General features: G+C 46.3%; 1 protein-coding gene across 2 annotated transcripts in view; it reads right to left on the reverse strand.

The window, feature by feature from the left end:
• Positions 1 to 24,765, reverse strand: part of PPP1R42 (protein phosphatase 1 regulatory subunit 42) — a 1,058,014-nt gene that overhangs the window by 707,896 nt on the left and 325,353 nt on the right. Inside the window, exon 3 of one of the 2 annotated variants that reach the window (XM_069621141.1) lies at positions 8,537 to 8,583. The exons of the other annotated variant lie outside the window; for it this stretch is intronic. The gene's annotated coding sequence lies outside the window, so the exon portion shown is untranslated. The remainder of the gene's footprint in view (positions 1 to 8,536; positions 8,584 to 24,765) is intronic. 2 annotated transcript variants of the gene reach the window in all.

Raw genomic sequence — 24,765 nt, forward strand, 5'->3', positions numbered from 1 at the left:
CCATTCCCATTGAGTCATATGGGACTCAAATGGGATTGGGGATTTACATTTTTCCGGCGCCTGACTTCCAGGAACACCGGGGTCGTGAACCCCAGTGTTTCCGTGGAGCCAGGCTCTGGAAAAAAATCACAACTCCGGCAGCAGCTTGCCGGTTTTACTGGCACGACTACCGCTGGAGATGTAATGAACCCTGAATTTTATACTAAAACCAGAAGTGACATTCTTACCATTTCTAAAGAAGTAATTAGTTTAAACCAATCAAGAGACGAACACGCATTGACCAAATCAAAAGGCACCCCATTTGTATAGTGAAAGTCACATTGCCAAAAGTTAAAGAGCCCTCTAACTCCACTGTAAAGTTGTCAACCATCAATTGACCTAAGATACGATTTAGCATTATTACCTGAAGCTGGAAGAGTAGCACTACAGCTTTTGGGTAATTGTTTTGGGCTGATGACTGGCAAAAAGGTGTGAACAAAGCTGAGGAAGGGGAAATAATTGCTTTTGAAGAATATTCTAACGTAAAGTGGCAGAAGACAGGAGAGGCAAAGAGGCTGCCCCTTTTGAGAAAGTTAGCAACAGGAAGAGTGCCTTGCCTACCTGCAGAGGTTGATCTTGTCGAAGTCTGCCTAGCAGATGAAGACAGTGAATTGTAGGAGTTAGAAAGACGGGAGAGGCAAAGAAGCTGCCCCTTTTGAGAAAGGCATAAAAAGGAAGAGTGCATTGCCTACTTGAAGAGGTTGAAGTGTATCCTGTTGAAGTCTGTCCAGTAATTGAAGTAATGAGCTGTAGTAGTAACGCTTAAGATGTGTCACATTGAAGTGGTATGAAGTAGAACCGTACTGTCAGACCAAGTTGACTGTTCTCATGGTACCAACAGTAGAAGTGTTGAAAGGGACGCAGCAGCATAGAGAAAGCATGCTGATAAATATACCAATGTACAGTTGTAAGAAAAGCTGAACTGAAGAAGTCTTAAAGAATTGTGTACTATTGACTTCAGGGAAATATTACACCTTCTTTTGAACTGTTGTAGGTTGGTTGGAAGGAGAGAGAACCTATCATAACCAGGATTACCATTGCTGCCATTTCCTTGCTGGAAGTTGGAAAGGAATCTTTTCACCCAAGGATAAAAGAGTTTCTGCCAGTGGAACTTTTTTTGTTGTACCCTTTTTTTAACTTGGAACTATTAACACCTGGTTCAAGATGTTTCTTTTCCTTTGAAGAACACTTTGAGTCAACTTGAAATCCTGGGGAAGGGATCTTACCCAGGATACCAAAAAGTCATTTAGATAGTACAGATTTCCTAGCTAGCTCCTTTCAGCTCTGCCTCATTGTTCCTAGCATCTGTGTATCTGTATTACAACGAAGTTGATTGTTATTATTTTTTAACTTATCTTTAAGAATTGTGAGGAAATACTGTTCTTCATTTTGTGATCCACCTAGTTTCGATTTTACTACAACACTCTTTTGGGCATGTACTCAATTGCCATAGTAACAGTTGCTATGCCTAATTTGTAACGCTGCGTGCACTTTGAACTACACATCCCAGCAGGACTGTAGTCTGGGACCGTATTTAGTGAATTATCAGGCCCGTCAGCACTGGCGCGTCAGGGTTTAGCAAGTCTGCTTGCTTAAACACCCTGTGCTTTACTGCACTCGAGTCACTTCCTAGCTAGCTCCTTTAAGCTCTGCCTCATTGTTTTTAGAATCTGTGTATATGTACTACTGCCGAGTTGATCATTATTATTTTTAACTTATCTTTTAGAATTGTGAGGAAATACTGTTCCTAATTTTGTGATCCACCTACATTTGATTTTGCTACAAGACTTTTATTTCTGCATTTTTAAAGCGCTCAGACAGCCCGCGGGCATCGAGGCGCTGTTACAGGAATTGTTTGTTTTTTAGTTGCGTAATGTTTTTTTTGTCTTAGTTTCATATTTATAATGTGCTTAAATACCCAGAGGTTTCTAAGCGTGGACCCGGGGATCGAACCTGTGTTGCTTCGTGTCGTCTTCGGTCTCGCTTCCAAGGCAAGCACGTTGCCACTGGGCTATCCTCCAAGGACTCTTTTGGCTATTTCTTCAATTGCCATAGTATCAGTTCCTGTGCCGCATTTGTAACGCTGTGTGAACTTTGAACTACACATCCCAGCAGGACAGCACTCCGGGACCGTATTTGGTGAATTATCAGACGCGTCAGCCCTAGCGCGTCAGGGTTGAGCAAGTCTGCTTGCTTAAATACCCTGTGCTTACCTGCGCTCGAGTCACTTCCTAGCTAGCTCCTTTAAGCTCTGCCTCATTGTTTTTAGCATCTGTGTATCTGTATTACTGCCGAGTTGATCGTTATTATTTATAACTTATCTTTTAAAATTGTGAGGAAATACTGTTCTTAATTTTGTGATCCACCTAGTTTCGATTTTGCTACAAGAATCTTTTGGGCATTTCTTTAATTGCCATAGTAACAGTTCCTGTGCCGCATTTGTAACGCTACATGCACTTTGAACTATACATCCCAGCAGGACTGTAGTCCGGGACCGTACTTAGTGAATTATCAGGCGTGTCAGCAATGGCACGTCACGGCAGGATGCGCCGGCGCTCACCCCTGGACATTGCTCTCTCCATTTCCTTGCTACTTGTTTCATGGTGGAAGCAAGGAGCGACCCAACCGCAACTGCGACCATGAAGCACGATCACTGTGTGCCCCTACCAGAAGACAGTAAGTCATTGGTTGAAGGAGCTCTAATTAAGAGTGACACGGGGCATGTTACCATGTCACTCCTCAACACCCGATCTCTGGACAAGCATGCACTGGATGTTAGAGATGGCTAAGATAGACAGCAAATTGATACCATGGGGCTTACTGAAACCTGGCTCCAGGATTCTAGCAGCCCTAATATCGATTTAGCAACTCCACCTGGCTACACCTTTTTCGGTCAGAATAGAGAGGATGGCAGGGGAGGGGGGAGTAGCTATTCTAGCCCGAACACATTTGAACTTTTTTCAAGATCCCATCTCGTGTAAACGATGTGAAATCATCGTTATTAAAAAAATTGCCGACACACAACAATTGTCTAAATATCATATTGATTTATCGACCCCCCATGACACTCCCTCAATTATCATCTCTTCATAAACCCAATACCTCATCTGTCGTGTTGGGGAATTTTAATAGGAGGCTTGGAAACCCTCTGGATACAGAGGCTGCCCAGCTGGTCCAACTGTTTTAGCTCAGTAAGTTCACAATTGATAGCAGTAGGGATCCTACACATAAATTGGGCAACGTGCTAGACTGGGTTACTAGCAAAAACGCAGTCTTGAACACACCGTTGTTCACCCTTGTATTTGGTCTGAACATTTCTTTTTAATGTTTCAGTTCAACTTGCCTACCCCCACGGTCCATAAAAAGAATCCCTCTCTCATCACAATAAGCAAAAATTACAATAGGATTCGACAAGGAGATCTAGGGTCCTGTTTGGCTAAACATATGCAATGTACATATGATCAGGAATCTCTGGACAAATTAGTCTTGGAGTATGATAGACTGCTTACTGACCTCTTGGATCATATAGCTCCAATGACTTTCAATGAGGTCAGGCAAAGATGGAAGGACCATAAGTGGTTCTGTGAAGCACTTCTGGATCGCAAAAGAAAAAGAGGAAAGCAGAACGTGCATGGGTGAAGGCAAATAAGAGAAAAATTGAAAATGTTGGAAAAATTGTATTGTATGGAAATCTTGCATGCAAAAATAAAACACTTTGAAAATCAAATCGCACAGGCCGAAAATGACTCTAAGAAACATTTTCAGATCCTTCAGGGAACTTGAGAAACCAAGAGCCATGCTGCAACAATTCTCCCCCACTACCCTGGATTGTGAAGCAATTCAACAAGCTTTTGCCCAGAAAATAATTGCTGCACAATCCCATATTGTAGATAAGATGGGTAGAATGGAGCCTACCACCTTCTCGCATAATAATAAGGAACAAACCCTGTGTGACAAACCTACTTTTAGATTCTAAAAGTAGGCACTCCGCATTTAAGTAGTTCATCCAGGGAATGGGCATTGCCCCAAACAATACTTGAGACGCGTCCGGATAGAAAGGAATTAATCCAGCCCATAGCCTCTGCTGAATAGATACCTGCCCCTGTCAGGACTTTATCGTGGTTGACAAGGTGGAAGGCTGCTGACAGATCCAGCAGCATCAGTAGTCCTACCTGTTCTGGTGCGACTTGTGGTGCGAGAGATGGTTGTGTGAGTTTTTGAGTGAGATAAGTATGCAGAGTTTGAGGTTATATTGGTTAGTGGGGTACCTGACCTTTAGCATGATAACATTCACAGTATTGTCTAAGTGTGGCACTTGTTGGCCTTCACAATCCTATCTAGATGCGGCACAGGCCAATGTTCAGAATTCTATCTAGGTGTGGGCATGCTAACATTCACAGCCTTATCTAGATGCGGCGCAGGCTGGTGTTCACAGTTCTAAGTGTGGCACATGCTAACATTCAAGTTTCATCTAGGCGCGTGCATGCTATCCTTCAGTCAAAATCCTATCTAGATGCGACGCAGGCTAATGTTCACAATTCTATCCAAGCGTGGACATGCCAACCTTTACAATTCTATCCAAGTGTGGACATGCTAATATTCACAATTCCATCTAGATGCGACGCAGGCTAATGTTCACAATTCTATCTAAGTGTGGACATGCTAATATTCACAATTCCATCTAGATGCGACGCAGGCTAATGTTCACAATTCTATCTAAGTGTGGACATGCTAATATTCACAATTCCATCTAGATGCGACGCAGGCTAATGTTCACAATCCTATCTAAGTGTGGACATGCTAATATTCCCAATTCCATCTAGATGCGACGCAGGCTAATGTTCACAATTCTATCTAAGTGTGGACATGCTAATATTCACAATTCTATCTAAGTGTGCACATGCTAATATTTACAAATTCTATCTAAGCGCGGACATGCTAACATTCACAATTTACCTATTGTGCCAATGTACCTATTGGGCCAATTTTCCTATGCTAGAGATTGTTCCCTTAGCTCCTAGACTAGGCAGGGACTTCCTCAATAGAGTAGGGAAAGCAAGGCTTTATTTTCAATGATTTACTTTAATAAAATGGCACATTTGTAAAAGAAATCTACAAGCAGTTGTCTGCCTTGCATTACTGACCCCTCTCAAACTACACTGTGAAGTTGTTAACAATCAAGTGGTCTAAGAAACAAGTACACCATTGTTACCCGAAGCTGAAAGAGTGGCACATAAGCTTATGGGTAATTACCTGGTCTGATAACTGGCAAAAGAGTGGGAACAAAGCTGGGGAAGGGGAACCACATGCTTGTGAATACAACCATGTGGTGTGAATGACTGCTGAAGCTAGTGAGGAGAGAGTCGTGTGAGCAGAAGCAGGTTGTTCTTGTCGCAGTCAGACAGACAGAAGAGGCAAAGAGGCTGCCCCTTTCATTTTTAGAAAGTCATAATAAGGAAACGCGTCTTGCCTACCTGAAGAGGTTGAAGTGTCTTGTCTAAATCCGACTATCTATTTCAAAGTACTGAGCAGTAGTAGTAATACTTAAACTGTGGTGGTATATTCAGCTGTCAGCGGATATCACATTGAAGTCGTTGAAGAAGTAATGTACTGTGGGACAAAAAGGTGACTGTTCTCATAGTACGAACAGTAGAAGTGTGGTTGTTGAAAGTAGAAGCAGCAGCACAAAGAAAGCATCCTGACAAATATACCAAATGTACAGTTTTAATTGAAGAAGGCTTAAACAACTGTGTAACCAGTATTACCATTGATGCTATTTCTTTTCTGGATGTTGAAAAGGGATCTTTTCATCCAAGAACAAAAGAGTTGTTACCATTGGATTTTTGTTTTTTGAACTTTTGCTTGGCCTTTGAACTTTCAAGAACTGGTTAAAAATTTTCTTTTCTTTTGTTGAACATTTTGGAGTTGACTTTGCATCCTGGAGAAGGGATCTTACCCAGGCCCTTACCCAGGACAGGAGAAGGGCATTCAGACATTGTGTTGATCTTGTTTATTATGTTGTGTTGGTATATAGTTTCCTTTGTATATATGTAGTTTAGTGTGAGGGCCAGAGAATGTTCTCTAGACTAGGTAGGGAATTCCTCTGTAGAGTAGGGCAAACAAGGTATTATCTTTATATCATTTCTTTGTTAAAATGGCATATTTTGAGAAAGCTACAAACAATTGTCCACCTCACATAACTTACCCCTCAGAGTTTCCATCCACATGGATTGTGCAATGGAGTTTTGTCCTCTTCTTATGTGCAGGATCAATGCCCAGTGTGTGCAAGATCACGGCCAGTATGGCAGCTTCTTCTCCACTTGATTCACTATCATTATAGTGTTCATTTTCTACTGTTGCTACCAGCTTTTCTGGTGGCTTGAATTGGCAAAATGGCTGGTACAGCCAAATGACGCACAGTCTTTATTTCTTTGTTGGCCAAATTGTATTTGCTATTGCACCTGTGGCATGATTGTCTTAAGGTTTTCTCTCTGTTTGTGCCTTTCCTGTGAGTGGTATTGCATGCAGCTGGGGATTTGGGCGTGGGGAGGCGGGGGTGGAGGGCAAGCAGGAAATTGCTTTTATCTCCACCATGTGAGATGGCGCCTTTGTGTCTCTGTCCAGGGTAATGTATTTTCCTTGAATACATTTTTCTGTGCTTTTTTGTTGTTGGCGTGAACCAACAGCATATCTTTTATCATCATCGGATTTGTATCCTAAGTTGCAGTAAAGTAACAATTCTTTTAACTCCACAACGTTATCATCTATCATCTAGTATAACGTTTTGCTTATTAATTTAGTGAAGAGACAATCTTCTCATGGCCTCGCAATAAACAGTGTTATTGACCGCCACCCTTCGGTTGGGGTACTTCCTTAAAACCAGCAAAACATTTTGTGCTCCTCTAACTATGGTGTGTTCAATAGCATGCCTTTCTTTAATTGGGAAGCAAAGTCTGTACCTTCAATCACCGCCACGTATGCTTCAAAATAGTAGAATCCATTGATTCAAAGGGACGGACATTCTCCAGGCACTGGGAGAAACAGAGGTAGTGGTGTAGCACTTTACATGATGCTGGTAGATAGTGTAAACGTTTAAAAAACGGAATAGACTTCATTTCTTTTCATATGTGAGTAAAAGGGTTTATTACAGAGTGCCTTGCAAGACAAATAGACAGGATTCTAACACTGACCCATTCCTGGCCCAACTAACCCACCCCTCACTCCAGATGAGTTCCCTTTTGAGCTCCAAACAATTTTCTCCATGTCAAAAAAGCCCATACCACACCTTCTAGTGCCCTATTGCCGCCTTATCTTAAACAATTAACCACTGTATCTCATGGAATTGGTCCCCTCTTTATTCCATGTGGTGTCACCAGACTAATCAATTCTGAGTAAATATGGCGTTCTTGACACATTTACGATGGAGTCCTTCTAAGGTGAGGGGCTTATGTCTCCGCCCCTATTACCATTTCTGATGCTGTTTAAGGCTTCTTTATGAAAGCTGGGTTAGACCAGTGAGATCCATTGGCATCAAGCACGCGACCTTGCTCAAGTAACCCTGACCAGGCCAAATTTCCATTGTCAGAACCTTTTATTGGATATCTGTGATAATTTCGAGAAAAAAAAAACAAATTGACAAATTGTTTTGACCGAAAAAAGAAAATTACTTTTTACTTTTTTAACTTTCTTTTTTTATAATGCGGGGGCTCCCCCCACAACCCCTTAACCGCCATGTGCCCTAATTTATACCCTTACCCCACCCCCCAACTATTATTTACCATACATATACCAAAACATCTACTATTTTCGGTAAAATGAATTAGGTCATTTCTGATTCGGTTTTTTGTATTAGGTTATTTGTACGGATTCACCTTTTATTGCATCTGCGCAGTCCAATAGGACAATAGTAGGTTTTGCCTGGTTTCCAATAGAAACAGGGTACCCTGACCAGAGTCTGCTGGGATATAATGAAAAATAATAAACACTAGGGCCATCAGAATGATTTTATGGAAAAGTGTGTCAAACAAATGTTCCCCTTCATCGTTTTCTTTTGTTAAGGCAGTTCCCTACATACTCACTCCACGTAACATAACCCCTTCCCAGATTCAACATTTTCATTATTATTTTCTAAAATTTTGTTTAACTGGGGAACTGCGGCCTTACCAAGACCACACTTTTGTGCTTCCTACCCAACTATCACAACAGCCACATTTACATTTTTGTTTTCATGTACAGGGGTATTGAGCTTTTGTAGGAGCAGAGCCCTAACTTTCCAACCTTTAATATCCCTCTGTTACAAACTAAGCATGATGCAAGCTTTATTAGAACTGCATGTTTCTTTTCTCTTCATTTATAACTTCATGTATACCTTTAGTAAATTATTCAGTTCATGTTGAAGTGCATCTTTTTCTTCATCAATTTCATGATGTACAAAGGATGGATACAAATGTTGGGTTGTGGCACACGGAAAGAAATTGGAGGGCACTGCATTACTCACCATCGTTTTCCTTCTATTGCAACACCATCGACAGCAGGAAACAAGAGCTGCCAATTGGAAGAGAAATAGGATTAGACACACAGTGGAGGTGCTGCAAGATTGCTCGGAGACTTCATTATTAATGACACATAAAATGTTGTTAGGAGTACATAAAGTGGCTGTAAGGTCAGCTACTCCTAATGCTTTCTACTGCTCATTAAATACTACTTGCAAAACGTGTAACCTCTTCTGAATGTCAGGATTCTTTTTTACTTCTGGTATCAACTTTTGCAGCTCCTCAAATCTTCTCGGCCAGTGGTCGAAGTGGGCGGGAACGGTTAGGAGCAGTGCTCCTCTACTTTTTTTAATTAAGTTTTACTGTTCCTATACTTTTATTTTAAAAAGAAACCATTCCGGAATCGTTTCGTTTTAAAATACAAGTGTAGGAAGCAGTTGAAACTTCCACTTTAGTGCACTGCACTGAACATTCCCTAAAACAGCAGGTGTGTTTGTTTGGGGGTTTGGAATGAGCGTGGGAGGGGCATGGGGATGGGGTTTGTAGGGAGCAGGGCAGGCCAGCAAGGAACATAGTTCCACTACTTTTTTCATGCACTTTGTCCACTGTTCTAGGCACTATCTTAGGCCATCCCTTCAAGAATTCTATCTGAATATGCACTGACTTACTTTCTACCGCAGGACAATATGCATTTAACTGTCTTGCTCCTTTCTGTATCATAAAATGCAAACCGGTAGTCGGCATGGAAACTAGTTCTACACACATATCCTCACCATGAAATAATAATATGCTTGTTAAGGATATTCCTGTTCCTGACCATCCCAACATATTCCATTACCTACTAACAGCACTTGGCTCTTTGCTAGTTTATTAAGACATTGCAGCTGGGGTGGTTCAAGGGGCCACGACTTCCAGGTTGAGCTAATTTCTAGGCACACGTCCAGAGTTATCCCTGAGGCAGAGGTGAGGTATCAGGCTGAGTTGCCAGGGGGTATCACTTCCCACACTTCTGTTTGGTTCACCCAGTCCCAAATGCATCCAGACCATGGACCTTGTATGGTCTTGGTAGTAGGAGCGCAGATGCTTTTTATCAACACTTGGATAGCAAAAGGTGCACTCTCGTCGTCTAAAGGTCCAGATGTTGGACTGAAAAAAGTCTTTCCAGGTCCACAAATCTTCTGTTACAACAAAGTAGTTTCCCAGTAGTCTCAGCTTGCTGTTGTGCTGCACATCTTCACGAATGCTTGTGAGTTCAGAGTTCATGTAGTCTTTCACTTCTTCACAGGCCATGTCCCATTGCAGTTTTTGCCCTGTCACCATCACACCATGGATCAGCTAGATTAGGGCATCTTGTACTTTTCCTGAGGGTCCCGATCACATGGAACTCTCCAATATTTGTGTTTGTGTTGGAGAGCTGTGCCCCGCAGATATGCTTTGTTGCTCATTCTAGGGGACCCAAGAAGCCTTCTAAATTGTGTCACTTATAGACACACCAGGTTCCAAGGGCTGTGTTTGCCCCATCCCAGATACGATCTACTACTTTTCTGTCTTCTGTAAGGGTGCAGAAGTAGACGCGGCACACAGAAGTGACATTTTCAGGTCATAAACCTTTATTTAATAAAAGTAAAGTCGAAACCATATCTGTCCCTATAACTAAGAGGGTTTCCCTGCCTCAAACAAAACTAAGGATAGCATCAGAATGTCAGTCAAAAGAAGTATAGTCTACTGTCCTATGTCCCAAACCTATTTCTGTCCCTCACACTTCAAAATAAAACTGTAATACCATCTTGCCGAGTCCAGAAAGGTGTTTCCTTTCTTCTGGATAGTTTTGGCAGTTTGTGATTATTGGGGAGATATCCTTCTTCCCCTGGCAATCACTAGGGCTTCCAAAGTAATATCACACAGATGAAGGGGGAGCCCTTGCCCAGGTCTTTTAGACAACTATTACAGTTCCACAAAGATGGGGGAAATATGTCTCCCTTCCCCAATCCTTTTCTCAGGCTCTCCCAACGATGCCTGTGGTTTTACCATAGGATACCCTTCTCCTCTTGTCTTTTGCAAAAGGGTATCACTATCCCCTTGGTTTTCTCTTCCACTTGTGGGGGACCCAGACCCCACTTTCAGACTTATAACGTCTCTCACTCAGGTCCGGTTCACTAACCTCCCAGGGACTGTTTTGTACATACAATACTGTAATCCTTTCATCATTCGGGTCCCAGGTCCCTATATCAGGTTTATAATGTCTCCCAATTAGGCCCGGTTCACCAGCCTGCCAGGCACTGTTTGACACAAACATTTCTCTGGAATTCTTCCAAGTACTGGCACGAGGAAGATGATAACTCTCGTACTCAGCTTGATTGTTTTCAATAAATGGTTTTACCCCGGGGCTCTCTCTTCTGCCCTGACTTCATCCAACTCCACCCCTCAGGGTCTCAATAGGGGTCTCACACTGTCCCCTGCTTCATAGAGCACTTTCCTATTCATAAACACAGTTCTCCTTATAGTTTATTTAACCATTGGCGCTTGACCCTTACCCCTGCTTTACAGGCTGCTTCCCTCTCCAGCTCCCAGCTTCTCTGGGCTTCTCTTATCAGCATTTGGCTTCTCCGGGCGTCTCTCGGTTTCTCTCGCCCGTGGAAACACGTGCAGTGGATCAGTAGCCCTGGATCCCTTGCAGGTACAGCAGTACCTTCTCCCGCTCTCTGGCTCGCCACCGGATACCTGCTTCTCCCGCTTTGGTCCATGTGTGTCAGCGGTGTGCTCCACTGGGACGCGTATGTTGGCTGTTCGGCATCCCAGTCTCCTTCGGTCCCTGGTCTCCGCACAGCAGCTCCCCTCAGCTCAGGGTTTCTCAAGTAAGGATCAGACCATGAGAGAAGTCTTCCTCTCTTTTTATGTTTGGCCGGCACATGTGAGAGCTGGTATGCTCGTTTTGGTTCCGCAAAGGACTCTTCACTCATCTTTTCTTTTAGTTCTCCTTACTCTTCCTTATCACAGTATGGGTTTCCCCATACTCACAGACAGACTGGTCTACTCTGCATAAGGTAACTAGGAGCAGAAAGAGGGGTTGCAGAGGATGTAAGTGTTGTGGCTCTAACAGTGTGCAGGGATGTGGTTTTGGAGGTAGAGGGGTAATTGTCATACCACATTCTTCCTCGATAGTCTTCATCTCTACCACAGAGAGATCATTCCGCTGAGTACCACCCCCAGGGGGACTACCAGGTAACAGCCTCACCTCCCTAACCCCATGGGAATTGTCCCCCTTCAGGGGAGAAGTGATGGTACCAACGTATTTGTCACACTTTGTATATGCAATTCATCCCTCTGTTGCTGAAGGCAGATGGCTGCTCCCTCACTGCAGTTGGGAAACTGAGTAGTAACCTAAAATTCAGACAAGGGAATCATGAATAATAACATGGCTAAGGTGGAGTTCAAAACAAAATATCAGTATACAGATCGATCTCTTAACAGAATCATACCAGAGAGACCGACTATGCATTTGAGTATTCTTCATAAATGTAATGACCTAATAGGTTGACAATACAAGGTATTGTATTACAGTGTGGGTTCTGGTATCTAAATCTACACTATATCAGAATAGCTTGGGTGGTGTTGGAGCACACCTGGTCCTCTCTGTACTATTTCAGGGGTTCAACGCAGTCAGTAAAAAACTAAAAAACTCAGTGGAAGTATTGTAATTGTTCCCCTGAATTTACACTTTGATCTTCTATCTCACACCCTCCTGGTACAGCCACTTGATGAAAGCTATGGGGCATGGACACTATGTAAGTGGCCCTGCTTTCATTACCAGCCTGAGCATGTTCCCTGACCACAACAGCAGTGTTTGCATGGTAACAGATGTGACAAATCAACCTCCGGGGCACCAGTGGTCCAGGGATGAATATCGGTTTCTAAACCATCAATCAGCCCCACACCTCTAATACACCAGAAGGGATCCTAAAAGATTGGAAACACAAGCAAATTATAAACCTCCATCTCAAATTGTGGTAACTTGGACGGAACAGCAGGCTTATCTCCAAAAAGGTTGTGGATCGTTGGTTAGTTACAAAACAGCGAAACTACTATTATTACCCAGTGATAAAAGGGACTGTCCAGTCAAGGTTGTATAAAAATGATCTACTTTCTTATTATCACAACAGACAGTTCTAGCAACACTACGAAAAACAACCCACCCTGTAAAGGAATGCATAGGACAGACAGTTTCAAAGAAGGAAAAGGGATGTGCTCTGGATATTGACAGGAGGGTAGTCGTTATGGTAAATAATAGCAACAGTTCAAGGTTACTGGGCTTCAGCGCAAACAGAGCAATGGGTCTTAAAATGTCTCTAGGGGCATTCCAAGAATGACCAGGGGGACAGAACCACAATGTACCATGTGCTGTGGATGTTCTTGTTGCTTGACAGGGACGAGTCAGCTTCAGTACGCTTTGCAGGCTTCTGTGAGAGAGTTCAAGAAGGTCATCAGCTGCGAGTATCAGGCAGCAAGAGTTTGGCAAGCAAAGCTGGACGAATGGCTGCAGGCGAGCCCAAATGGTGGGTCGGTGTCAGGACTCGCTGTCTCAGTGCTGGTTGACGGTTCTGAAGCACTGGCTGAAACGTCTCGGATGTCTTTAAGTGACAGCAGCTTAACAACGGTCAGCGTTGCAGTCAGTTGCAACTCGAGAAACTCAACTGGCTCGAAAATGTCCTTTAAGGCAGAGTTCAGTAGATGCTCATCGAGGCACTTCTCACAGCTTATTCACTGGGCTTGTGTCATCCTTTAAGGGGGATGGCCCAAAGCTGAGGAGTGTGTTGCAGGCAGCTGCCTTTTCCTTGGTTTCGGGTTCAGAGACTTTCTGGCACTTTCCACCTAGGAAGCTTGCTGCAGAGCCTAGCAGGGCATGTTGTGTGCTGGCTGAGTCCCAGTTCTGGAGTGGCTAGAGGGTCCTCTGGATTCGGTATCTCCCTCTGTTCCCTGGGAGATGTTTAGGGGAGGGATCTCGCTTCCCTCTTTGGAGGTCCTGGCCTTCCTTCACTAGCAGAAGACATAAGGCAGACTGTACCTTCAGCCAGGGTCCAATGATGAGTTCCTCTTGCTACACCTTGCAAAGTCTTCAGATGATCTGCCAACAGGGGGTCTCGGCCCTTTTTTAAAGCGAAATGGGCCACAGTGATTGGTGTAGACTAAGCCTACTTTCATGAACCAATCCTGGAGTCCCTACCAACAATCTCCTGTATGTGTGAGGTCAAAACAAGAGTGCTTTGCAACAGGAAAGGTAAAGGGGTGAAAACGAAGTCCTACCCATCTTCCTGTCTGCTATGGATCAAAGAGTCTCTCTGGTTAATGGATCATTCTGTGTTTCCTGATTAAAGCGGCAGGTCTCCCTTGAAGCTACAGCAAGACCAGACTCTCTGGCTCCTGCAAACCACATTCTCGTACCTTATGAATGGGGCCCCCCTGTAGGGAATACTACTGTACACACGCAGTACCATACATGACACTTCACTGTCATCGATACTGAGGGCAGGAGCTGGCTTCAGGTTGACACAGTTGCATATGAAAGGTTGTTGGAGTTTCCTGTCTCCTCTGTTAGCCTCTGCAGCCAGGCCCCACGTGGATCTGTTTGAATTACCCTCTAATTGGTATGGAAATCACTGCCACCAGCTGCAAGGGCCAACAAAAGAGAAGGGCGGATCAATGGAGGGCATTTGTGAAGTGCCTTTGTGAAGTGCTGATCGCTGGCCCGGCCCAGATCTCTGCCCCTGTGGCATTTCTTGAAGTCTTTGAAGAAACATTAATTGGTATAGATTTCCCATTAGACATACTGGAATTCTCATCATCTGATATTTAAAATTGTACCTGCTGCTAAAAAACGTTTATTTTGATTGTTTTAGGCCCTTTTCTGATGGCCACACCCCCTTCCCAGCACCACCACCATATATTCAGGACGCGTGTGCATTTGTGGAAGTGCCTTTGTGAAGTGCTGATCGGTGGCCCGGCCCGGATCTCTGCTCCTGTGGGATTTCGTGAAGTCTTTGAAGAAACATTAATTGGTATTGTTGTGCCCTTGGATAGGCCTTCCCTCGCCCCCAGGCACCGGCAATAACAAGCTTGCACGGAGTAGAAATGATCACGTCTTCTTTATTCCAATCTTAACAGTGTCTGCCGAACTCTCCGCCCTCCCGCGTCACTTCCCCTACCCGCCTCCCGGAACATACGTCAACATGATCTCTCCCCCCCATTTTAAACAGTAACAGGCTCCGCAACAGGCTGGAGTCAACATGTGATTAGCTAGGCCATTTCCTCAATGAGGCGGCGAGGCTTGTTTCGGGCTCGCTGTGGACGCGAGCCACTTGACACAGGGGGGCTGCTGGGGGCTCCATTCTCGAACTGGTCCTCCTGGTCTGAGCCTCCAGTGCCCTCCTGATCACCTTGATAGGGATCGTCTTATACATAGTCAATAGGGACTACCACCCTCCCACTTAGCCGTCGAGACCCTGAGGTAGGGATCTTCTTAAAGTGAGAGGAGGTGCGAGTGGTGGAGCCCTCCGCCCCTTGGGCCGTGACCATGGACCCTTTCTTTGCAGTGACTAGTAAAGGTTCTTCGCGAAAGGAGGAGTGCTTATGTGTCTGTGGCTACCGCACAGAAACTACATCCCCCACTTCCAGCCGTGAGTCTCTTGCTCCTCAGCGTTCATCCGCATACTCTTTCATGCGTGCCTTTGCTGCCATGTCGCGCTCCCTCACCTCTCTGTCGACATCGGCTGACCACCTGCCACCTTGGCTTGGGATAACCTCGTCCGGATGTCCCTTCCAAACATTATTTCGGCTGGCATCCTTCCAGTGGTGCTATGCGGAGTGCTCCGATAATCCCGGAGCAACTGATGCAGTACTTGCTCATACGGTTGCCCCGTGAATTTGGCAACTTGTAATGCCCTCTTTAGCTTGGCCATGAACCTCTCGATCATGCCATTTGCTTGAGGCCACAAGGGGGTAACCTTCTGGTGGTGGAACCCCATGTACTCAGCAAACTGCTTAAAGCTGTGACCACTGAACGGGGGTCCGTTGAATGTCTTTAGCACCCACGGGACACCGTAGGTGGTGAAAACGCGGTCCAATACTGGTATTACGTGCTGGGCCGCCGTCGATGACACAAGCTGGGCTTTGGGGTATCTGGAATACTCGTCCATGATGGCTAGCATGTGATTCCCCCCCCCTCGATAGGCCCAAATAAGTCAGCCGCTACTGCTTCCCATACTCCTTTAGGGAGTTCCGACATCCTTAGGGGTTCCGGGTGTCGGTTGTGAGTTATGAGGCAGCATGTGGGGCAATTTTGTAGCACCTCCTCCACCATGGCGTCATGTCGCAGGAACCAGACTTTCTGGCACAGCATGCGTTTGGTGGATACTACGCCTCCCTGGCCCTCATGTGCAAGTTCAACGACCCTCCTTCTCAACGCTAGGGGAATCACCATTTTACAGTCCTTCAACAGCAAGTGGTCGTCCGAGAGCGCCAGCTCCTCCTTCACCTGTAGTAGTTGATCTACTTCCACCCGTACCACTTCACCCAATGCCCGCCCTCTCTCCTTGGCTCTTCTCCAGAGACCCGAGCGGAAACCTTCACAGATGATCTAACATGCTGTATCCGTCTCAACTTTACGGGCTATTTGAGCCGTCTGTAATCCCTCAGGCACCGCCTGTTGTATGAGGTATCCGAGATACCGATCGGCCACTGATGTTTCTGGGATGCATCCTCTTGTGGGGCGCCTGGCGAGGAAATCAGTGGGATTCTCGCCTTTTCCAGGCCGGTGAACGATCTCAAAAGGAGTAGTCCTGCAGCCTCAACCCCCATCTCGCGATGCGGGGTGACATTTTTGCTTGTGGATTTTCGTGCAGAAACAGTGGGGCCTGATGGTCTGTCACTACTCAAAATGCTTTGCCATACAAGAAGAGATGGAAATGTTTGCACGCCCATACCACTGCCAGACCTTCCTTCGCAGCCTGGCAATACGCTTGTTCTGTGGCTGACAGGCTCCTGCCGGCATAGGCGACTATGTGGGTCTGAGACTGATCCATTGGGTCCATGTGAGCGAGGATGGCCCCAAGGCCTACCGGGCTTGCGTCAATGGTCAGTACCGTGGTGCGACTGGGATCATAGTATGACATGTTTTCAGCTCTGGTGACTTGCTCACGGATGGTTTCAAATGCCCTTTGACACTTGTCCGACCAGTCGAAGGTGGCATCTTGCTTGGTCAATGCCCTCAACAGTTCACTCACAGTGGAAAAGTCCTTGATGTAACGTGTGCAATAGCTGGCAAGGCCCAAGAATGACCTCAGTTCGAAAAGGTTTGAGGGGGGCATTGCTTAGTTTAATGCGACCTTTTCGGGATCAGGTGCCATGCCGCTTTCCGAGAAGATGTGCCCAAAGAAGCGCAGAGTGCTTTTCCTGAATTCTCATTTCTTACGATTGAGTGTGAGGTTGGCAGCTTCCAGGGCCTTACATACCTTTGCTAGGGCTTCATCGTGCTTATTGACGTCCAATCCAAAGACCAGGATGTCGTCGCTATAATTCAAGCAATTTGGAATATACTTTATCACGTTATGCACTTCAGCCTGAAAGATTTCAGCTGCTGAAGATACCCCGAAGCTTAGCCTTTTATAGCGAAAGAGACCCAGATGGGTGACGAACATGGTGATATTTCGGCTCTTGGGGTTCAGCACCAGCTGGTGGTATCCTTTCTTCAAATCCAGCTTGGAAAAGACTTTGGCTCCATTCAGCAGGTGAATCATGTCGGTGATTTGTGGAGCCATGTGCCTCTCTCATTGTATGGCTTGATTGGTTTGCCTCATTTCAACACGTAGCCGGATGACCTCGGACCCTTTCTGCGGGACACCCAAGTGGTGGGGCCCATGGCTGGCTCTATCATGTCCTGCTCCAGCAGTTTGAGAAGCTGATCTTCCACTTTCTTTTGAATGTTTACAAGGATGCCTCTGTAGTGCTGGGCTATGGGGCGTAAAGAGTCATCCATGTAGAGTTTCACCTGCCGGTTCCTGAGTCTCCCTATACCGTTGAACAGGCTGGGGTAGAGATTGTTGATCATCTCAACCGGATCGAAGTACTTATGAACCATGATGTTGTATAATACGTGTATGAGCCCCATGTCCGTGACGGTCTTGAAGCTGAGGACACAGCCACTTTCTGGCCAAGACATGTATGGGTATTTTCTTTTCATGCCCTTTGTAGCGGCACAGGCCTTCAAATTGTCCTTTGCATTTGCGTTTTAGAGGCGCTTTTGCATCATATGCGTAAATGTCAATGGTTGCTACGGTCAGTTTGGGTCTTTGTGGCAGTTCACTGAATACCTTTTCACTGACCACGTTTACTGTGGCCCAGGTGTCAATGAGGAACTCTTTTGGCTGTTCATTTAATTTCATGATCAGGGTAGGACTGTGCTCCGTGGCTGTGGGGTTGCCTAGTGCATACACATATGATTTCTTCCTTTGATCACTGCCTGATGAGCTGATGTCAGATTCTGACAGGGTTTGTTCCACTAAGTATCGTACGTGACGCCTGCATCTGCGTTCCGATCTCACACGTGTGACAGATCTTCTCGGTTCCCTTCTGTCACGTCTCTGTCTGTCCTCCCCCGACTCACTCTCCTTCTTTTCCGGATATGCGTGCCCCTGTGAGTGCTGTGATGGGGCGCTGGACTGTGGAGGAGCCGTCGGCATGACCTTTAGCTTGGGTCTCACTGGAGCTTCTCTGGCTCTTTCCCTACCTTTGTCTCAGGTAAGCCTACATACCACACACTGCTGGCCAATGGCTGGGCACGTGCCCTCGGGAGGGTACTCGAACATGCACCTGTAGCAGAACGGCTCCTCTGCTCTTTCCTGAAAGAGTCGATGGACCATCTCCTGTGGCGTGCGGTTGTTAAAGCTTTCGACTTGTGAATCTACAGCTTCCTCAGCCCGCGCCAGTGCCAGTATCTCATCTAAGGTGCAAGACTTCTGCAGCAATTTCCTTCGGAATGTCTGTAATTCGCACCCTGCAATGATTTGCGATCTCAGGACCTATGTGTTGGAGTAATTCGCAAAATCACAGTGTTTCATCTTGGTGCAGTCTCATGACATAAGCTTAGTGCTATGGAACAAATGACGCTCATAGTCCACATTTGTGTGGGGGTGAAATATGCCGCCAAGGCATCTTTTAGATCCTGGATGGAGTCAATGGAGTCAGAGGGCATCTCATCAATGATATCATGAGTGGCGGGTCCCAGCGCTAGTTTGCGGAGGCATTTCTGAATATCATCCGCGATGGGCCCTGTGGCCCCCATATACAGTTCAAAGTCCCTTATCCATCAGGCCCATCTAGGACCCATGTTGCTGGAGTCAGCCACATCAAAAGTGCCCGGCATCTGACCCGCCAGGGTATCAGGCAGTCTCTATGGGGTCTGGTTGGGTACCAGTGGTCTCTGTGCTAGGGGCCCCTGGAGTTGTGCTTGCGCACCCTGACCTCCATCTGGTATGGACATTTTGACAGCTTAAGTGGCCATGCTATGTAATATCTGTGCCTTTGCGGTTTCACGGCCACCTTGGTGGCACGAGCACTGTGTTGGGTGGAGGTGGACCCACCAACCCTTTTGCGCTGCAGTGGTGGCTGCCTACCTAGGCACGAACACCACCAGTGATCTGTGAGCCCCTCCTCACCTCTGGATGTGTTCTGTGGAACCCTGGCCCTGATGTGTGCTGTCCACAGCACGTGGTCACCGCCGCTGTCCGGGTTGTAAAATCATCACAGAATGTTCATCATCGTCGTACTGTGGAACCGCCGCTGCCTGGGGCGTCCCTCAGCCCACACGAGCCTTTGATTCTCTTCAAAGGAACGTTCACTCAACGTTCCATAACACCGCACAGCCCAGGCGTTTCTATGCCCTTGCGAGTCCATGGTGTCTGGCGGCGAGTCATGCAGCCTTCTCGTGCCGTAATATCATGTACACACTGCAGTGCGCACTGCATTCCATCGACCGTCCAAGGCACAGCAGCCCTCGATGTGGGTGGATCTCGGCAGCTTCAATCACCGCCTCGTCGCCAGTGTTGTTGCCGTGGATAGGCCTTCCCTGGCCCCCAGGCACCGACAATAACGAGCTGACACGGAGTAGAAATGATCACGTCTTCTTTATTCCAATCTTAACAGTGTCTGCCCAACTCCCCGCCGTCCCGCGTCACTTCCCCTACCCGCCTACCGGCTCCCGGAACATACGTCGACATGACAGGTATATATTTACCATTGGACATTCTGGACATTCATCATTTGAAGTTTCAAATTTTATCTGCTGCTAAAAACCATTTATTTGTTATTGTTTTAGGCTCTTTTCTTGTGGCCTCACCCCCTTCCCAGCACCACAACCATATTTGTGGAAGTTTCTTTGTGAAGTGCTGATCGATCGCCTGGAGTGAGTAGCGAGCAGCGATCATCAGTTCGGGTCTAGTACTCGGTGCACATGTATATGTAAAACGATCACGGTGCCCAGTACTGCTGACTGCCGTGACACGTACACAGTGATTACTGGCGGCAAAGACAACAGCACCCTGCATACCCTTTTGTTTGCTTTGATTGTTCAGCCCTGGTTAGCCCGGCTAAGCCCCGCTTGCAATTTAATGCGAAAATCGAGGTGAACGGAGTTGGTATAAGTTTGTATCAACTGACTAGCCAGCGAGAATGCTTCTTTTTTATTGCACTGTAGTTGCATCTTGAAATTATCTTATAGAAGTCACGTCGCATCACATCATTTAGCATTTTAATTTAATTGTAATAGTACTTGTCAACTAACGAGAAAGGCTGCCGTTCGGGGAGGAGGCCGCATTAGACCATGGAGCGGTCTTTCGAGGTATCCATGAACTAAGTCCTCATTGAGAACGCATTTCTTTGCGTTACATTTGGAATGCTGCTTTACAAGGTATTAGCATTATAGATACGAATGAAACAAAATACTTAGCTCTCAGCCGATTCACATAACCTTTTAGAGGTGCTTGTATACTGAGCTTTTGGTGATCGAGTTTAACATAATACGCTAATTTTAGCGAGTAGAAAAAATATATAAACAATTGGTGTTTAGTATATTGATTGTAATACTAGTAACAATACCATGGAACAGGCAACACCCTTTAGTGAAAATATTGCTACGAATGTTGTCGATGGTACAGAGATGAGGCCTCTCTGCTCTCAGAAAAATTCCCCACTTGAAAACTCCAATATAATACTGACGCAACGTTCTCGTCGTATTTGTCCGCCAAAAGTCCTCTCGGGGCCTAAAACAGCAACACATTCTAAAAATATGACTGCTTTTTTCCCCAAAAGAAATGCTTTGATCACAATTGATGAAGAGAGTGCCACACAAGAGATTGCCTGTGAATTAAATTCATCTCTTAGTTGCCTGTGAACCAAACTAATTGGGGATATACTTCATAAGAAAGGCTATGTTGTTACAGGCCCTAATGGAACTGAGGAATCGGGCGTACTGTTGCATCCCCAAGGAAAAGCTCCTACTGGCAATAGTGACATGCACCACCTGCACGACTTTTCAGCTAATAAGGAAAGTAGTGAAAGCAAGGAAAGCAATGCATGTTGCATTACGGCTAACCAGAGAAACATCCCAGAAATAGCTCCAGACAAAGATTGCAGCCGAGACTATAGCAACTCCCGTTGCCAGAGTCGAAGTGATGATACACAGTGCAGCCACTACTTCCCTTATTGACCTTCATGAAAACATCAACTTACCACTGATGAATGATGATATTGAATATTAAGTTGATGGGGGTGAGGGGGGCACTGTTGCGCGCACACAAAATGGCCGCCTGACTGTTGAGGTCCTCTCCGGCTACCATCTTGTGTGATTAAATATCCTTTCTAGGAGCCACCCAGAGAACCTACACTATACGATTCCTGTTCAAGACTATCTCTCCCAACATAGCGCCACCTTCCTGACGGCAGCTTGGCTGTTCTCTGGCGAGGGTCGGGCTGTCAACAGGCAGAACTGCCCTTCTTCTTCTTCTTAATTATCGGATGCATGGGCGTTACCCACGCAAGCGCTTCCCCATCCTAAAGGATGATGTGCACCAGACCCACCAATCAATACTTAGCTTACATAAACTCACAACTCCTCCCACCGCCCCGTTTGCCTCACAAAATCCAACATCACACTATTCCTCCTCCTGCCTCTCTCCCCTTCACCTCCCAGCAAAGTCTTCCCACTCAGCTCAGCCACACCCAGCGAAGACAATAGAACCCTCATCAATTCTCTCTCCTCAACATGTCTCTCACACCTAAGCAGAAAATGTCCCACAGTCTCAGGCACACCACACACTGCACAATCTCTCGGCTCACGTTTCCCCACTTGAAACAGACAATCATTCAGTCCCGCATGTCCTATCCTCAACTGATTCAGCATCACCTCCTCCCCCCTCCTCCATTCCAGACTCCCCGCATCCACCTTCACGGACACTTTCCCACGAACACCAAACATCCACCTGCCCTTCACCCCACTCACCCACCTCTCCTGCCACTCATCTATGACCCGTCTCACCACCACTGCCTTCACCTCATCCACACTCAAAGGTAATCTCACATCAACCGCTCCCCTTCTCATACCCTCACCCGCCGCCAGATCCACTAACTCATTACCCAAAATACCACTGTGACTGGGGACCCACGCCAACTCCAATTCCATTCCCCTGTGTACGCACCAATCAATCTTCCTCCTGATGTCCATAATCACGTCCTTCCTATCACCATCCCCCGCCATAATCGCCTGCAACCCACTCAATGAATCTGAAAATATCACCACCTTATCTAACCCCAACTTGCACACCCTATCAATCGCCAATGCAATCGCCACCAACTCAGCCGTACAAATTGACACATCATTCGTCAATCGTCCCACTTTATACTCCCCAGTGCTTTCCAGATAATACGCCATACCCACTCTCCCAGACACAGGATCCTTCGAACCATCTGTAAACACCTTGCATCCTTCCTTTCCTGCCACATACGCCTGGCCCAAAGCTTTGATCTCGCTCCGCAATCCTCTTTTCTTCGACGGTCTCTATAATAATCAAACCTCCAATTATACTTGAAACATTCACGCACCGGATGAGCCACACTCTTCGCACTGCACTTCACCCACCATCTCATATTCAACGCATCTCTCCTCAACCCCAACGGCATCTCCCCCACAAGCACCTGAACCCCATTCGCTGGAGAGGACCTCATCACACCTGAACACACCCTCAATGCCCTTGCCTGAACCCTGTCCAACCGCAACTTCTCACTTGCCGTGAAACCCACTGACACTTGACATCCGAAATCCATCACACTCAAAATTAACCCCTTATACAACATTCGTAGACACTTCTGTTGAGCACCCCACTCTTTCCCAGTCACCCTCCGCAACAAATTCAACCTTCGTTTGCTCTTATCCACCATTCCATTCACCTGAAAATTCCAGTTTAACTTCCTATCCAAAATCACCCCCAAATACCGAAACTCTTCCACGCTTTTCACCCTCTCACCTTTCAAAACCAAGTCCAACCCTTGCTGCACTCTTCTCCTTGAGAAAACCATACTCACACTTTTATCCACAGACATCGAAAAAGCCCCATTTCCCACACCACTCCTCCATACACACTATCGCAGCTTGCAACCGATTCTGCATCAACAAAAAACTTCGCCCTCTTACCCATACCACACCATCATCTTCAAAGAAATCCACCTGACACCCGAAACCCTCCAGAGCTCGAATTAACCCGTCCACCATCACATTAAACAGCATCGCACTAATCATACTCCCCTGCGGTGTCCCATTCTCCATCTTCCAAACCTCAGACAACACCCCCCTCACTCTCACCTGAAAGGTCCTGTCAGCCAAAAATGCCTTAATCCACCGAAACATCCTCCCCTTCACACCCATCTCCAACAGTCTCACCAGCAACCCATTCTTTCACACCATATCATACGCCTTCTCCAAATCCAAAAAGAATGCCCCCACCATCTCCCCATCACACAAAGCCTCCTCCACTCCAGTCACCAATCTCACTAACGGATCTGCCACTGACCGATTCTTCCTGAACCCACTCTGAAAATCGCTCAGACACCCATTTGACTCCAAATAGAACCCCAAGCGCTCAACTATCATCCGTTCCATAACCTTACACATCACGACAGTCAGCGCAATCGGCCTATATGACTTACACTCCGTCAGGACCTTGCCACTCTTCAAAATCGCTACCACAATCGCTCTCTTCCATAATCTCGGTAAAACTCCACTCTTCCAGATCTCATTCAACAATGCTAACACCTCCAACTTACATTCCACTGACAACTTCTCCAAAAATACATACATGACTCCATCCACCCCTGGACTTGACCACTTCCCCTTCCGAATCGCCCTATCCAACACCGCCATAGAAAACAGAGCCTCATACTGCTCTTCCCAAGGCCCAACATTCGCCAACAACTCCCGCATCTCCTCCTCAACCACTCCCATACTTAGTCTCACTGCCTCCGGGAAGTTCTCTGAACTGTGCACTCCCGCAAAATGTTCCCCCAGCAAATTCGCCTTCTCCCCATCTTCACTGACCACCTCCACCCCTTTCAACAACACAGACATGCCACACTGCGACTTCATTAACCCGGACACCCGCTTGAACTGCTTCCAAACCTCACCCACATCAGAATTACTCCCCAGAGACCCACAATAGCTCCTCCAATATACGCGCTTTCCCTAATCACCCTCTGCACCACCGCCTTTGCCTTCTTATATGCCAACAAATCCTCCAACATTCCCGTTCTCACCGCCCTGGCCCTCGCCTTCTTACGCGCTGCCACAGCCTGTGAACATTCCACCGACCACCAAGGAACCTCAACCTTTCCCCCTTTCCCCTACTCTACCTCCGGAACTGCCGCTACCGACGCCGCTCTCATTCCCTGCACCAAATGCTCATTCCATTCATCCACCCCCCATCCCTATCCCGAGAAACAATCAATTCCTGACACAATTTCTTATACAACTACCAATCATTCTTCCTAAAATTCAACTGACTTCCAAGCATCCGGGATCTGACCCCTACCTCACCCCTCACAGTCACTAAAATGCCAGAGTGATCACTCCCCATATCCCCATCCTCACGCACCATCCAGTCACATTCACCCGCAATCGCAGCAGACACCCAGGTCAGAT

The sequence above is a fragment of the Ambystoma mexicanum genome, chromosome 5q (genome assembly GCF_040938575.1).
Source record: "Ambystoma mexicanum isolate Mex_15411 chromosome 5q, UKY_AmexF1_1, whole genome shotgun sequence".
NCBI lineage: Eukaryota > Metazoa > Chordata > Amphibia > Caudata > Ambystomatidae > Ambystoma > Ambystoma mexicanum.